The following is a 15,022-nucleotide window of genomic DNA, read 5'->3' on the forward strand; positions in this document are numbered from 1 at the left end:
ATTTGTACAACTCAAGATAAGTGTTTCCTTGTGCAAATAAATAAGCCTCCATTTCCCTATTATTTTGCTCTGTTTCAGTTTTACTATAATTCATCATATTGGAAAAGGATTTTCCCAGTTTTCATGTCTCAAGTTTTTTGTGTGATTATCACAGGAAATTTCATCCCATTCATAGCAAACTGAGTTATGTCAGTACCTGCAGGAGTTTCCCAAAGTATGTTAGCACCATTATACGGAGCAGGAAGGGAAATACTGCAATTGCTACAAGACCAATGAGACACAAAGAGTAAGCTAAACCATTCTACAGATGTTTCTTCTCATCACCTCTTGAATTTATTATTTATACAGTAATCTCTTTCTCAGCTCAGACTTGGTATGTCATCAAATTTGCTGAATAGATAAATCAAGCTTGACTACGAAAGCAAAACATCTAAAACAGTTATACAGTGTTTCAGTGGAACAACAATACTTAATAGGCAGAGAGAAAGTACTACAGAGGACAAAACAAATGTAAAATAAGAAATGTTCCAAAACATTTACATTAATGCACGAGAAAACACTAAACTAGAATACAGATAAGCAAAATTTTGTAAGCAATAAATCTTCATATTACTGCAATAGTTACAATTTAGGAGTGATTAACAAGCAGAAAGAATCAGAATGACAAGCAAGAGCACTGTCTTACAGTAATTAATTCATCTAGTCACAAAGAGCATTCTATTTAGGCTAAAATTGTCATCATGTGTTTGAATTGCACTGACCCCACTTTGCCTCTCCTTCATTTGTAAAGCTATTTTCATGAATTTAGAATGACACCATTATGCCCATACTCACATCAAGCTCTTAGTTCCCAAGATTTGCATCAGAAGTGAGACTTCTTGTTTTCGTTTCCCTCAAATTCTAACAGAATCTTCTGCAATCCTGCACTGTAGATATTTCTTTCTCCTTTTGTTACCATGTACTACTGGCATAGCTTTGAATTCAACTTGCCATAACCATATGACCAAAATTATCTTTTTTCTTAAAAAGAAGGTCTCATGAGTATTAAAGGGGGGGAATGCTAATTTTATTTTACAAAATTGATCGGTTTTCTGTATGATGCTTGAATTTTTGTAGATACAAATATTCCACATTATACAAAGATAAATCCTGACGATATCTCCTGGGTCATCAACTTGCAATTATTCTGGTGTTATCAAAGGCTCACCATACACTCTTTACAAAGTTATCAAGCTTCAGCCTAAAGGGAATAAAGCTTCTCCCTATTACAACTGAGTGGCTTTATTAGAATCCTATTGCTCTTATTACTGTCAAATTATTGTCTATTTCCAGGTTTACTGATTACCAACTACTATACATCTCTTCTTGCTTCAGAATGGTCCTTTCCCTTAAAAGTTCTGTTTCCCTGCATGTGTGTTTGATTTTACTGTCAGTAATTCCATCTTTCTCTCTCTCTCTCTAACTTTTGTAGCCCAGACAAATAACCCCAAGCTTTTATTTCCTTCTCACAAACCAGTTCTGCAGTTGCAGAACTCACAGCTTCCCTCTGCATTTGTCCCAGTTTGTATCCATCCATTTCGAACGAAAATGACTAGAAAAGAATTCACTTGTGTTGGTTACTTTGTAACTATTTCTGCTGGAAACACCTTTTTTTCTACTAATTTTTCTAGATCCCAGTACATATCTTGCTTTTACTCCACTGGTCTATGGTTTTTTTGTTATTAATTTAGCCTAGAGTCCATGACTAAACCATTCCTCATTTATACTCCAATTGCTAATTTTCTTTTTATTAAAACAGCTAAATAATATTTTAACTTAAGGAGGGTTTTAATACCAGTAGTAACTCATTGTGAACTCGGGCAAAACTAACTTTATCTCTGTAAAAAAAGTCTTCCCTTCTTGCAACAGTTTTCTTGGCCAGTCTTTCTCCCCCTGCTTTCCACTGCCTCTGGGATAAATTTTTGTATCTTCCCTAAATTAATCTTTCAAGTAGATCTAGTAGAATTTTAAATCCCACTTGCATTTCAGCACAGCCATTTTTCCACTCCATTTACCCATCTATCATAACTGCAACTTCCAATTTGCTCTACATGCCTGTTTTCAAAACATTTTTACCACCACTTGACACAGGTGTCAAAAGGATAGATGAGAGCAATTTGAAGAAGCACAAACACATCTGAGTATTGGCCTCTCATCATGATTCTCATTCTTTGCATCTGGAAATTTACTTCCTTTTCCTCCCAAAGTCTGCAGCAGAGAAATAAGCCTTTCCTTCAACCCTGAAATAAAGAAATTATTTTCTTCCTTCCCCCCAACCCCTGCAGAGACAGGAGGGTTTAGAGAAAAGCCCTTCATAGTTGCAGCACTCTTTCTTGCACTATATAACAACTAAACTTATCTTACAGGGAAGAACACTGCTGAATTTCCTGATAACTGACATTTCCCATTCATAAGGGAATCAGGGAATAAAATACCTTTCCTCACAATATTGTGAGCACCAGTTATATCATTACAGCAACAGCATCTTCTTGAGCTTCTGTGCACTACAAGAATATGGTGGGTTATGTTCCTTCTAACAATGAAGACTACTTACGAAACTGAAGGCTCTCCTTCTCTTCCCATTTCCACTGACATTCCCTTGAGGGTCAATATCACACACCAAAACAGTGAAATTACTTTGTTTTTTTCTAATTACTCCTCTAGAAAGAATTGGTTTCTTTCATTTCAGCTCCACAAATACCTGTACGAGCACAAGAGAGGGCAGGAGCTGAATAGCACCGGTAGAGAACTTCCTACAGGATGCATCTGCCATGAATGGATAAGGTATATTTAATTACAACGGAAACAGTCCAACATGAGAACCTCCAAAGTTCAGTTACTGAATCTAGAGACTCCAGATGTTATTTAAAAACTCCAAATTTCTAGTTCTAATCACGAAAACCCAATTGACTCTCTACAGTGAAGCAGCAGCATTTGCCACTATGTGGCAAACAAAAGCATCAACATCATCCAAGTGAAAAACACTATAAATTCACTTTAAAGCCTGTAACATGACTTTTTAAAAGTTACTTTAGGTTCCAGTTACCACTTGATCCTCACTAAACTACCTCTTTAACACATATATCTGTGTTTTGTTGGCAATACAGATTTTTCAAACAACTCTTATTAAAGCATAAAAGCAATTATTGCATCTAATGCAGGTCTAACACAAAAGGAAGCTGTGAATGGCTGCCATCTGCTACCACAGGTGGCATGCACAGCTCTATTTATACTTGGGGCCTGCACTAGAAATGGTAGATGTTCCTCTGTTAAGAGATTTTTCTAATGATTTCAGAGCAGGCTAAGTTTTTTAAAAAGATAAGAAACAGGAAAGCATTGCCTCCAAAGCAGCATCTTGAGACACAGAGGCTTTAGAACAAGACGCTGACTACACTTCCTTCAGTCTCTTAGCAATACATACAGCATTGCTTTCCACTCCCAACAAAGAATTGATCACTCATGAAACAGTAGGGTCCAATTTGCATGCGTTTAACCCACTGCAAGAAGGAGCAGCATTGTTTACGATTAAAATGATTGGAGTAGGTTCCCGTGACATATTGTAGAGAGAATTCAACCATGCTGAATAGTCATTTTCATTGAACAAATATAGCGTTTTATCAAATTTACTCTTCCATCAGAACAATGCCCAACTATTTCCTACCATATAAAATTGACTGTTACACTTCACGCTGTATTGCCACTCTGATTTTTTTAAAAGGTGTACTTTGTTAAAAAAAACTTTAAAAATTACTTAAAACCAAAATATAATAGAAAGGTTTTTGTAGAAGTTGTGAGAGTGGTATTTACTGTTGATTCAGCAGCACTACCAAGCACTGCTGACTATCGTGCCATACTATCCCTTAAAACGGGGGGGAAAAAAACCCTAAACAAAATTTTACATTTAATTTTCCAATATGTTTGAAAAACATCTCCAATGTCTTACCTAAACAGATTCCCTGTACAGATTCATAAAAAGGTGAGTATATTCTACAAGGCCCTTGGCAAGAAGTGTAAAATTTAAGATTGTTATATTAATATCTAGGCACCTTATCCTGTTTTCAATTCCAAATATATAGTTAAGCCAAACAAACCCATTGCCTATTTCAAGAAAAATTCTGAATTTCAGTAAAGCATCAGTTTATGAACAGGAACTGCATGTTTCTGACCAAAAGAAGTACAGTTTCAGTACTAGGAGGAGATACAGTAATTAGGGTAAGAACATAAACTTGTTTTTCCAATGTCTAAGTCATATTAAAAAAAAAAAAAAGAGAAAGGAAATTTTCCATGGTTAGTGCATGTAATGGAAGTAAGTGTTTTCAGAAGTCTAGAGTAAAAACCCAAACAGAACAGACATTATAAATGGAAGCAAAATTTATATTAAATAATTTTTAAAATAAGAGCTTCAGCTCTTACCTAAACTATTACAGTCGAAAACTAGATAGAAACGTTTTGATGCACAAATTACTCCTATAGAGAACTCTATCAGTACAAACTACCTTTGGCTAGAAAGATGAACTTTTTAAAAACACAACACAGGACGGGCCAGGTTCCAAGTTATATTTTAAGGACCATCAGCCCATTGAATCAACACAGGCTTTTGCTGGATGTTGCTAAGAACTGACAAGATTTTTGTTTTTAAAGAACTGTTACTTGGATTCTACATTTCCGAGCTGGAACCTTCAAGTACAGTGAGATAAATGTAAGAGAAATAAAACCAATTAAATGAAACCAATTAAACTGTATTTACTCGTGAGAAGATTGTTCTTGGAAGGCTTTGGTGCGAGTTCGCAGCGCGCCAGGAGATGGAGCTGTGCCCCCAGCACTGAGGCAGGGAGCCGCTGGCTGCCTCCACGCGTCAGCCGGGCCGCTTTGCAGCTGATTTGTCTCTTGAGGGGATACATTTGGTTTAGGTTTCCCCAGCAAACGTGAAAGTTTCTAAAATAGGTCACGCAGATCAATTGCTCTCGTAATCTGAGACCCGAAAGAGCAAATAATATCTAAACTGCGGCGTGGGGGTGGCCCGGAGCTGGAAGCAGGGAGACAGCCAGCCTGGCTACCTCTAATCTCAGGAAAATTGTGACTTTGTTCAGTTTCTGCTTTACATCAGCATACATGTTACAGCAGCAGCAACGGGCAGAGAAACATTTCTTATTGCATTTTATTAGCGGTCTTGCATTCGAAGCAAAGGAATTAACCAAGTATGAGTGGGTTATGTTAACAAAATGTGTAGTATATGGGATAAGAACATTCAAAACTGAATTAATTCAATTAAAAGCCATGAAAAGGAAGAGTGAGGCTACTTGAAACTTGAAGTTAAAGATGGTACAAAATTGAAAAAATATTTTTTAAATGTTTAGTATTATTAGTATTTTCCTAATAAAAACCAACATTTTTTTAACATATAAAATGAAAGCAAAATTGTAAGGAATCATTGCAGGAGATTTCATTAGTCATTGTGGAATATTGGAAATTAAAACCTGTCTGCAGAGTACCACAGGCAGTATTTTGTGCACATTAACAAAGTGATTAAGAAATCTTTAAGCTGCATTAAGAAGCCAAGCCAATTTCCTGACACCTGGTCTAGAGTAGAAAACACTTCATTTTGCTTTATATCAAACCATCAAAACAGAAAAAGTAAAAAACCACTGTCTTGTACATTAAAAAAAACAAACAAAACCCAGCTGGCTCTAAACCATTTTTTTAATTTTGGGGTTTTTTTACTTCTTGCTTAACATATTTTTATTTATGCTGTCTGTGGTTCAAAGATTGTCACATTGATTTATACTACTGTCAGTTTACATTTAAATACTTTGCCTCTAAAGTGCACTTTAGATCTGCATTCCATTATTTTTATTTTTTATTCATTGTTAATTACCTGCAATGGAAGATTTGGTAGTCAATAACTCACTATCAGCCTAAAAGTCTCACATTTCATCTTACTATGCCTTCCATAAAAATAATCCAGAATCAGTGTAAGATTCAGTCAAATATATTAAGGAAAAATTATTCTTGCAATTTTGTGACACAACTGCTAACAACTGTTATTTGAGACTCTTCTAATAAGAGTCAAACAAAATTAAGATCCAAGAGCTCAAAAACTCCAGTTCCCCACTGACCACAATAACCCAGTATTATCATTGCACGAAGGTTTCACTGCAGTGTTATTTGGGGATACGACTGACAAGTATTTTAAAAATGTGTATGGTATTGACAGCAAACTCCACCTGTACAGAAAAATTACTTTGAAGTCACTGAAGTTCTTTTTAATTTTTGTTTTTTAGGGAAATTATCCATGAATATATTGTATATCCTTAAAACTGTTTTTAATGCTTTTTACTTCAGAACTTGTAAACAAAAGGGGAAAAAAGTCTTATTTTTTTAGGATAATTACTTACAAATACTGAATTTCAACTCTAAACCAGAGAAATGCAACACACATAGACTTTATGACAAAAGTCTGTGTTAATTTTGCCACTGTTTCCTTAGCTCTTGTGGAACACACTGGTTTGACACCATCATATAGAAGCACATCTAGATATTCTGAAAATGGTCTGTAGACAGTCAATAGGAACATGAAATGACCTGAAAAAATTAACAGTAGGCTTTCTACAATGTATCATCATGCTAAATAATTTTAGTAACTAGTTTTTATTTATTATCAGCAGCAACAAATACTTTCAGTTAAAAAAAAGAAAGAGCACAACATCTGATTTTAATAAAACTTACTATTTTCCTTTTTCTTCTTTATTGTCAAACTCTAATCTTAACTTTCTTTAACTTGCATTTTTACACAATCATCCAAAACCTCACTGACTAAAATACATACCCCACAACAATTGTGGGGAATGTTTTGGTTGAGAGATACAAGGAAATTGGTCAAAATACGTATTTGCAACAATTGGCCTTTACCACTGCTGTTGAAAATGATCCATTTACAACCTTTCAGTAACTGCATTCAATGTTGCTTGAGTCTTTCCGTAAGAGATTTTTTTCTGGCCTCTTGTTCTCAGTCTGAGCTCATTTCAGTCCTACATTTTCTTGACTGAAAGATGTTCTATGATATAAAGAGAGGTGCCCAGTCTCATTTAACAGAAACTCAGTAATAAATGGTTACTACTTCTGACCATTATTATCAAATCTTTTGATTTTCTGAAAGGTTTTTGCAGTGCAATTCAGAGAGGCATGTGCTTCACTTTGGGACCAAGCTGAATCTGCTTCACCGTAAGCCATTGCAGGGCACCGCGGGAGCTGAATCCCGGGCCAGAGGATGAGCCCGGGGACCGGGGCCGGGGCTGGGGCCGCATCTGGGACAGGGGCCGAGCCCAGGGCCGGGGCCGGGGCCAGGGCCGAGCTCGGGACAGGGGCCGGGACCGGGGCCGGGGCCGGGGCCAGGGCCGAGCTCGGGACAGGGGCCGAGCTCGGGACAGGGGCCGAGCCGCCGCGGCGGCCGCGCTCCCTGAAGCCGCGGCCCGAGCCGAGACTTGCTCAGGCTCCGCAGCCCCTCTGCCAGGCCCTTCCCACTCAGAGCTCTGCATTTTCGGTGTGCTTACACTCATAAACCCATAGTGATATAGAGCACGAACCGACACAACACCTATTCTGTCTCAAAATCCTACAACTCTTGTCAAATAATATTCAGAGGGGCAAGTATTTTCCTGGATTTTCATTATTTGTACAATAACGTTCTTAGTGCAAAAATACTTCTACTAAGTTTCAACACCTTAATTTGTATTATACAGACTGAACAGTAATTCAGTGGTTGCTCTAACATTTATACCAAATAAATTTCTCCCTCACTAAAACACCAAGAAAAACAACCAGTCAGAAATGAGATGTTTATGAATCCTTATGTAAAGACCATATATAAATCAGGCACAACAGCAATAAGTAAATATACTGGAAATAAGCCAATTCTGTACACATTAAGATTTTAATCCAACTGCTTTATGGTATCAGCATAAAAATTAAGACAAAGGTTCCTTTTCTGCCCCCTTTTCTCGTGTAACAGGAAACCGCAAGAGCAGGATCCTCAGCCCTACATGGTCGAACTTCCTGGGCCCCGGTAGCCATAAGTCATTCCATCGATGATGCAGAGTGAGTGATGCACTGAGAGAGGCATTCACACCCTCAAGAAACCCAGACAGAGCTTCTCCATCAGGCACACACATCTCCTCCTCTGCCCCACTTCAAACGCTCTGTTTCACTGTCTTTTCTGAGCAAGCCACTACTCCTTTGTTAGAGCACCTAGGAAATAGAACCATACCAAAAAAAATGTCCTCCATCCCTCAGGAAAATAACTCTTCTCCACTAGTCCTTACAACAAACTGAGCAAAGTGAGGTGAGTAAAACTCTAGCCTTAAAAAAAAAAAAAACAAAAAAAACCATCCTTTTAATAACTCTTGGACCAGAGAGGAATACTAACAGCCAATCTGAAATCCAAGTATTATACAATTCCCTTCATCCTGTCCTTTTCTGAGTGTCTTATAAATTGTTATCAAGGCAAACCATGACAGGCTCTCAACTCTACAGCAAGGGCTAGATGTTTATCAGGGCTCAAGTGGGAATAAAAGCATCACAGAAGAAACACATCTTATCTTGCTCCCACTCGAGAACCTTCTGACATGACCGAAGTCCAAGAGAAGAACCTCTTCATTAGAGCACATTGCCCTTCCACATTTACATTAACTACCAAATGACCATTACACTCCCAAGATAATACATGAAGTGTCCAAAAGAAGTATCTCTAAACCCCGGGATTTGCTCATCACAAAATGCTTTTCGGGCTGGTTTTCATCTTCTGATGGGTATTTGCCAGCTATTTTGCCTATTACAAAAATGCCCCCACCAAGGGGAGAATAATTTCTACCTGAAAAAAATAGTCACATAAAAATTTCTCTCTAGAAAGCACTTGCCGAATTTGTGAGGAGAAAGTTTCAGCTGTAATTAAAAGGGAAATCAATGCTATTCTCTCACATCTGAGTAATACTGACAATTCAAACACTTATTTTTAATCACTGAAAGTGAAATCCCTGACAAGATTTGAAGTTGTGAAGTAAGGCACTTTTCCTGCCTCACTTTTTCTCAGCCATGAATCTCAGCAAGATTTTTTAAATGTCCACTTCCTGTAATTTTGGTAATTTTAGAGTATAATTATTTTTACATTTTTATGATGCCTTTGGGGTATCATTACAAATATTTTTTAAGCATTTAAACTTGGAAAAATAAAATTAAGTAATAGCTTCTCTTGAGGAGAGACTGTCAGTCCTGTTTTGAATAAACAATCCCTTTTAAAGCCAATCTAGAGATTTATATCCGCTGTAACCATAGAAATTAATCTAGAGTTTAAACAAAATAGAGTAAAACATAATTTATTTAATGAAAATCAGAACAGTGCTATTGCAAATGAAAGTTGGGTTTCTGTTTTTTTAATTCAACAGACAGCTTTGTATGCAATTGTAAGATTTTACTTGATGGGCTACTTCTTACAACTTAATCATACTCATTTAACCAATTTGAACAAAGCATTCAGATATCTGAGTTTTAATTTCACTTGATATAAATGCCAATCATTAAAAAAAAAAGAAGCTAAGGATTTTCAGATTTAAAAAGCTAAAATAAATATATTAAACATCTTTAATGATGAGAACAATCATGAGAAACTGCTTTGACATTGCAAGGCCAACAGGAACACAGCATAAAAATTTTTATGAGTTTCTCATATAAAAAGTTTGGGAGTAGCAGAGAAGAATAAAAATGCATAAACTGGAAAGCATTTCATATATCAGCATAGCTAAAAAAATGTTCAGAAATAGTGGTTCCTATAGACTACATATTTGCAAGTTTGCCTGAAACATTCCAGCATGCTGACCCTCAAATCAACAATTGTGCTACAGAAAGAAATTCAAGGTTAAACTGATTCAGGATTTATAGGCCAGTTAAGTAAGAGTTAAAAGAGCAACATAATTTTTTTGTATTTTCAAAAAGCAAGAGAACTTGAAGTTCACATGAGGAAACACTGATGTACTTCACAATGTAAAATCAAAACAAAAAACACAGCCCAAAATCTAGAAACAAATTCACATCACAATAGACTGAAATAGTTTCCTGTGGGAACATGTGTCATAGCCATGTCAAGCTGTGAAAAATACTGAAGTAAAAGTAGAAGGAAAGTTTATCAAAAAACTACAGTTTAACAGTTAATTTCTCTAATTCCTGTATGTTTTACAGTTTACTATTCTGTGGCTCTTATGTTGGTTATATAATCTATATGTAAGTCACCACGTAAGCCTTCCTTGACTATATCAATAGGAAATAATCAAATCATATCAGGAAAGTAATGAAAAAAACTAATAAAGTTCAGCCTTATTTACAACTGAACTGAGAACTCAATTATTCTATTACACAATGACAAACACTTTACCAAACAAGAGAAAGAAAATGAAGCTGCTTAAAAGTTTCTAGCAACTCTTCATAAGGCAGAGGACAAATTCTGAAAACCTTAAGAGATATGAGCTTCTGGTCTCCTCTTAACTCAGTCTTTAGGAGAGACCGATTTAGGAGACTCAGCCAAACCAAGGCTCACATGGGCATAACAAAGTTTGGCTTGTAATATAAATGCCAAAAGAGACTCACTGAAGTGAACTTTGCAAGATCACGCAAGACACCTCAAAATACAACAATCTGTTCTGGTCTCTGAGTTAACTGACCTGTATCCTGTAATTGGCTACCATTCCCTGCAACATTTTACTAATTTCTGAAAGTGTTTTATCTATCTCTAGAAAGTCTCAAATTCATAGGAACCCACAACTTCACATAATAGGTGGCTTTTTGATAGTACACATCCACAGAAAACACAGGGTGCATAAATAGGGAAACAGAAACCAACAAACAAAAACTAAGGCAAAACCAAGACACACAAGAAAAGGAAACAAAAGAGCTGGCTGAAATAAAGTGAAATAGCATCTGTACTGAGACATACTACCACTGTATACTGCTGCATTAAGTCTGAGGGTCCAATCTGCAGTCAACTCCAAAGGGTCTCCAAGAAGAGAGGGCTGTAAACTACAGCATTATTCCCATGGCTGCTCAGGAAAGGAACACGGTCTCCATTCTGAAATTACTAAGTACCCAGCCAGTTGTGAGACAATCTTAGGAAACAAGATGGTGGCAGAGACACTGACAGGTATTTATTGACAGATTCCTGTTCACAAGGACTTTGCAGTGAGAGCTGCATTGGCTATCCAGCACCTAAGTCACTAAGATAAGATCACAGAAACCACCACCGCAATGAAAAAGATTGTGCTTACTCTGTAAACTGAAGAATCACAAGAGTTTCAGAAGACAAAAATATATTAAAATTATTTACTCTGCAAAATGAATCTGAGTTCTTATTTTACTTGAAACACTCCATTAGAGAGAATAAAACAGGGACTACTTTCCCTTGTCTAACTTTTTATTTCATAGGCAACATCATGTTTTTCAACAGTTTGGGGCACAGACATTTCAAAGATGCTGCCATTTTCATGGAGACCTTCCTTTCACAACCTTCTGTTGATATCCATAAGGCCATTGCTGTAGCATGTAGAGCAGGAAGGAACCATCAATAACTAAACCACCACCATGTAAGAAGTAAACACACACAAACTGTCCAGGAGCTTACAGACTAAGCCGTAAAACTTTCTAAAATGCTTTGTTAATACTCAGTGCCTACCAAATAGTTTCATGTATCTCACCAACCCATATGCAGTGAAAAAATCAGTGTTACGTCTGTCTTCTACCATAATAAATAGACTGCCCAGGTTGAGTTGTAGTAGCTAAATGCTACTGCATTGTGTGGGCAAATTGTGGAAACGAGGGCACCGGGAATATTTCCCTGTCTGCTCTGGGGTGCCCTGACCCCCAGTGGAACACTGGCTTGGACCCTCATTCATGGAGAAAGTTTCCTGAACTCCAGAATAGACTAAAATCAACTAGGGTGTGAAGTAGAGAGTAGTGTTGATGTATCACTTAGGAGGGAAATTTAGGTTTTAGGATTTTACTACATAGTGGATGGAAGCATGATGGAGGGCACAGGGTGTCATCCTGGGCTTCTTCCTTATGCTTCTTCTTCCTCCTTCTTCATGGGTTTGGGTGGCATTTCGTAATTGGGTGGAAAAGTCCACATTGTGGGCTTTTGGGGATCAGTTATTGCGTTAAAAAGGGAAATAATCTAGGTGTCAGTTCTTAATTGGATAGCTTAGCTATAAAAGACCTTGTAAGGATAGATTGTTTGCCATTTTTGCAGTGCTTTTCCAGTGCGCCGAGCCTTGTGTGGACAGAGTGCAAAACTCTAGATAAGATAACAATAAACCAGAACCTGAAGACCGAAAAGATCCAGTGCGTCTCTCTTTCCTGACACAAGACCACTCCAGAAGGGTCTCTCCCAACAGGGGAGCCTCCTGGGAGGGCCCAGCCAGAGTCCCAGAAGTCAGGGAATCGGCAACAGGTACCCCGACAGCAAATAACAGAACAACTGGATGAAAAAATAATTGTATTTCAGCAGACAAGCACAGGGAGAAACTGGAGTCTCTCTTGTAAGATGGATACTGGTTTGTGTAGAGTTTTCACTCAAGGTTAGGCTAAAATGCTATTGCAATTTGCCACAATGTTTCATAGCTCTGACAAGAATTAGAGAGCAGTCTCTCATATCAAGGACAGAAGTGATACTACATTTTCATTTCTATTTGGGTTATGAACACCTGATTTAACAAATGCCATGCCACTGCTCTGCAGCTCTGCTCTGCATTACAGATGAGTCAGTACTACTGAAATACATTTCATCAGTATTTCAGTCTGCTCATGCACTGGTATGAGCTTAGGAAGAGAGAAAGGTAAACATGAAGTACCTCCCTGCTGAGGACCCACCTCACCAGCAACTTTAAGATAAAAATATGGCTATGAATCACAATTAGAACATGAACACTTAATATTAGAAAGAGAATTTATCATACAGAGATTGGTCAAGATTAAGTGGTAAATGTCAAGCAGATATCTGACTCTATGAATAAATGCAACAGGAGCTGGTAAAGCTCACTGTGGCACAAGTGTGGATAAATAAGAGAAACACTGAGAAGTGAAGGAAGGGAAGAATTGCAGACTGAAAGGGGAACAGAAACAGAGGCAGAAGGTCATGGTTTGAGGTAAAGAGTGAAAAAACATGGGAAGTAAGATACACCCAAGCTAAAGCAGTAAATATAATTACAGTGCAAATGAGAGATGGATATCAGAGTTACAAGAGCCTAGCATGTATTGGAAGAGCAGGACCTTTATTTAGGGTAATAAAGCAAAAAGCAGAAAAACCCGAACTCCACACTGAAAGGGGAAAGAAACAAACTCCCAAAGCAATTATTAAATCTCTTAGGATGTAAAGTAAGCCTTGAAAGTGTTCAAAATAGCCTAAACAAAACACTTTATGCTATATATACGCTAGAAAGGAGAGGGTTAACCTGACCTCATGTTTTAATAACATGTTCTACTCCTTGGCACATCAGCATTAGAACCAGAGCATTCAAAAACTACAATTTTCCCCACAGAAACATAAAACAATTTCAAATACCTGTAGCTCTGATATCATACCAGTGGAAAAACATATTGTTTAACACAGTGTATAGCATCAGTGTATCCTTAAAGACAGGATATCTAAACAATTTTGAAGATATTTCATCTTTTTTGTCTGGAATGTTCTTCAATCCCCTACAGAGCAATTCAAATGTGGTTCCTGGATAAGTAACTCAAGTGTCTGTCTGACTACAGCTTCAATAAGCATGGAAGAAACAAAAATGAGTAAGGATATAAAAATAAAGGGAAGGAAAATGAACCCATGTTGAAGTAGAAAGTTTTACTCACACAACTTTGTTTAGTTCTATCTCATTGCATTGTATCAAATTAGCTGTACTGTGACTCCGTACATAGCTTAAGTAACACAACATAATAATTTTTCTTTTATTTAAAATTATTTGAGGACTTCCCACTTTAGAAAGTTTTTTAAAACCCTAACTTTAACCACTGCAAGCATCTTTTTATTGCTTCATTAGTAGCCATTATCAATACTAATTAATGTCACAAATGGGAGTCAAGAAAAGGAAAAATTCCAAAAAGCAATTGCTGGACTAGACAGGAAAAAAAAGACAAAGGAAAAATTACTTATAAAGATTGAGCTTCACATGGAAGGCACTTTAAATTCCTTTGTCTTATACAACAAATCAGGTGGTAACAAGAGGAAAAAGCCTCCCTTCTACTTGAGAAAGTGAAACAACTGACTAGGTATTCATGGGCAACCAAATTATCCTGCTTGTAGTTAACAGGTTCTTACTACTTAAATAAACAAGCGTCTACTAACTCTGTAATGCACAGAAAATCAGCCAAAAAATCGGAAAATAAAAACAGCAACAAAGGAATCAGATGGAGTGCAAATTAAGAATACCAACAATAGGAAATCAATGACACTAAAATTGTGAGAGATTTCAACAGAAACCTAACAAAATACAATACGCAGAACCAGAAAGAAAAGCACACATCAAAAATGAAAGAGTTGGAAGGAACAAAAGAAAGTTACTTCTTTTAAATAAGTGAAACAGGAGAAAATAGGGTGACTCCTGAAGAACCTCTACTTTTTTCCAAAGTCAATACGAGGGATTACAATAAAGTTATTATTCCCTATATATTTAAAAATGATCTTACAAGGCAAATTCAATTCATTTCCTTGAACAGAGGCCGCTAAGAGATGCGTGCTCTCTGCAGGTTTGGAGCGCCTGCTCCGAGGCAGGGGACACGTACAATTACAGGAGCTGACGCAAGTGATCCGGTTTGAAAACAGCCAACACAAATAGCCATGAAGCACAAAGGACAAATGCTTCCACTTTTAAAATTTCTCTTTCCAATAAACTAAAAACACAATTGTTTTTTAAATACAGTTTTAATCTTACACTACAAGTATAGTGTATGC

At 37.0% G+C, this 15,022-nt stretch overlaps 1 protein-coding gene across 2 annotated transcripts in view; it reads right to left on the reverse strand.

Annotated features, from left to right (window-relative positions):
* Positions 1-15,022, reverse strand: part of STX18 (syntaxin 18) — a 61,032-nt gene that overhangs the window by 28,153 nt on the left and 17,857 nt on the right. The window lies entirely within an intron of this gene.

The sequence above is a fragment of the Haemorhous mexicanus genome, chromosome 4 (genome assembly GCF_027477595.1).
Source record: "Haemorhous mexicanus isolate bHaeMex1 chromosome 4, bHaeMex1.pri, whole genome shotgun sequence".
Classification (NCBI taxonomy): Eukaryota; Metazoa; Chordata; class Aves; order Passeriformes; family Fringillidae; genus Haemorhous; species Haemorhous mexicanus.